Source organism: Sinocyclocheilus anshuiensis, unplaced genomic scaffold (genome assembly GCF_001515605.1).
Source record: "Sinocyclocheilus anshuiensis isolate Anshui unplaced genomic scaffold, SAMN03320099.WGS_v1.1 scaffold467, whole genome shotgun sequence".
NCBI classification, from domain to species: domain Eukaryota; kingdom Metazoa; phylum Chordata; class Actinopteri; order Cypriniformes; family Cyprinidae; genus Sinocyclocheilus; species Sinocyclocheilus anshuiensis.
In genome coordinates, this window is record NW_015549599.1 from 407,417 (window position 1) to 409,997 (window position 2,581).

A 2,581-nucleotide genomic window follows, 5' to 3' on the forward strand; every position below is an offset into this window, starting at 1 on the left:
AGAGAGAGAGAGAGAGAGAGAGAGAGAGAGAGTGTGTGTATGTGTTATTTGTCTCTTTATGATGAATCGCTTGTTGTGTTCCTCATTTGTAAGGGCTTAATGATTGCAATAAGTTTTAAAAAATATTTACATATTATCAATTGCTACATTTTACATTATATTTTCAATGTATTTTTAATTTATTAATTCATTAATTCATTCATTTTTATTTGTTTTTACATTTTATTTATCTTTGTTTTATTATTTGTTTTTATTGATTTGTTGATTTCTGAATCAATTTACTTATTTCTTGTATGATCATTACTTGGGCCTCATATAGGTTTAGAGTTACTCCAGATCAACTCAAACCGCAGCAAACATAAATGGCACCTGAGGACGTGAATATTCCTGGACCATAGCGTTATATGTGACCCAACCATCCATTATCATAATTCAGCTTCCTGTTGGTGTCAGTCGCGACCAGCTCTATGTTTCTGACAGACGTGGGATCTCATTTCACTGACTCTGGCAGAGGGTCTAGACGGCGTGTGATGCTTTCTGACGCCGTCTTATAATTAATGGAGCCGGCAGCCGTTTGAGGGATGGACTGGCCTCTTTACAGGGCATATCACATGCTGGAGAGCTTTTGCATCAGGAAAAGGGTGTAAATGTGCATGCCAGTTTGGGCTTATTTTTATCTGTGCAATTGAATCTATTTTCATCTATGCATTATAGCTTAAACCCTTTAACTGTCACCCGTCCCCTCTGTGGGATGCCTAAGTTTACTTCACTATTATTACAATTAAATCCTAATCTAATCATGACAAACTATATATCGTTGGAAAGGTCTAAGACTCCTAAATAGATATTTTACCAATGTTTTTGTTAAAAATTATGTAGGAAAAGTAATAGATTAATTTATGCACCTCAAAAATCTACATCATAACATGAGTTCTGACCTTTGTCAAAAAAAGTCTTCTTTGTTGCCTTTTTCTCTATCACACTTTAGAAATCATCAGAAATTATATATCAATTGAAAACTTTAAATCTCAAAATTCATTCTTTGAAACCCATTTTAAAATCAAACATTGCATTACCATGAAAATGGTACATCAATATCATGTTACAAAATGTTTTCGTTCATGAATTATAAAAAATTAAGTTTGGTTGTGCACTTTCACATCTATGTTCAAAAATGTGAGTGACAGTTAAGGGGTTAAGAAAGTCAGATCTAAAGTAGGTCGAAACCAAAATAAGTGTCAATAACAGAATGTATGGTGCATGACTTAACTATTAATGCATCTCCTTGAAATCAGAGTGGTGCATTCAGAGAGATGAACTTGCTGACTTTGTCACCTTTGAGCTGTTTGTGTACCACAATATTGCACTGAAAAAAAAAAAAAAAAACTATATAGGCTATGAATTTTCCAACTTCCAAAATCAAACATAACCTAGAAGTTACATATTTCTGACTTATTTTACACATGCAACGTCACAAGGGAATACATTAACTGTTTTTATGTAAATGCATTAAAGCTGACAAATACATATGATTTGTCTTATTTTGTGAGAAAAAACAAACAAACAAAAACCGGTATATCCCATAGGAATTTTTTTTTTGCTCAGTGGTTGCTCTTCCTAAGCTCAGGAGACTATGAGATTCTCATATATCTCTCATTTTAGTACCAACAGCATTTCAGATATTTCTCCTAAAATTCCTTAGGAGAAATAGAAGTAGACACAACTGAGACATGATAAATATTTGAGAAAAAAAAAAAGAGTCAAAACTGAGAATGTGGTGGAAGAAACATAGAATATCTCTTTATTGTCTTGCTGCAATCTCTATCAAGACTCCATTATAGGAATATTTTATTGCTCAGTGGTTGCTCTTTCTAACCTCAGGAGACTTAGTTGTGATTTTAATGTATTTCTCTAAAATGAGAAATTTTAGACACGTCTCAACAGTGTCTCAGATGTCTCTCCAAAAAATCCTTAGGAGAAATAAACGTAGACACAACTGAGACATGAGAAAGTTCTGAAAAAAAGGAACCAAAATGACAATGGGACAGAAACGTGTGAGAAAAATGGGAGATCACTTTATTGTCATCACTTTATTGTCTTGCTGTAATCTCTTGCAAGACTCCATTACAAACATGTTTTACTGCTCAGAGGTTGCTGTTGCCTTTTTTATTGCAATGGGGATTTTCACCTTTAATGGTCAGGACAGTAGGAGTAGAGACAGGAAACAATTGGACAGGTGAGAATTGAACAGGAGCAGGAAAGTACCTTTAGCTGGGATTCGAAGCCATGTTGTCTGAGGTGTAGTTGTGCCTGCACGTCGATGTGTTGCCCACAAGGCTATGGCTCTGACAGAGGTTACTCTATGCTCAGGATACTAAGGGGTGATTCTCTTATATGTCTCATTGAGATATCAGCTTTATCTTCGGATGTCTTCAGTTTTATTTTAGGAGAAACTTTAACGTTTACTAATATTGTAAATACTAAAACTATAATTTAAATAACATTAAACATTTCATAATATCAAGGGTTACTAGTTTAAATGTTTAAATTTATCTTCAATGTCCAGCATTGTATACACCAC

General features: G+C 34.0%; 1 protein-coding gene across 1 annotated transcript in view; it reads right to left on the reverse strand.

The window, feature by feature from the left end:
* Nucleotides 1-2,581, reverse strand: part of LOC107658648 (glypican-6-like) — a 103,923-nt gene that overhangs the window by 1,308 nt on the left and 100,034 nt on the right. The window lies entirely within an intron of this gene.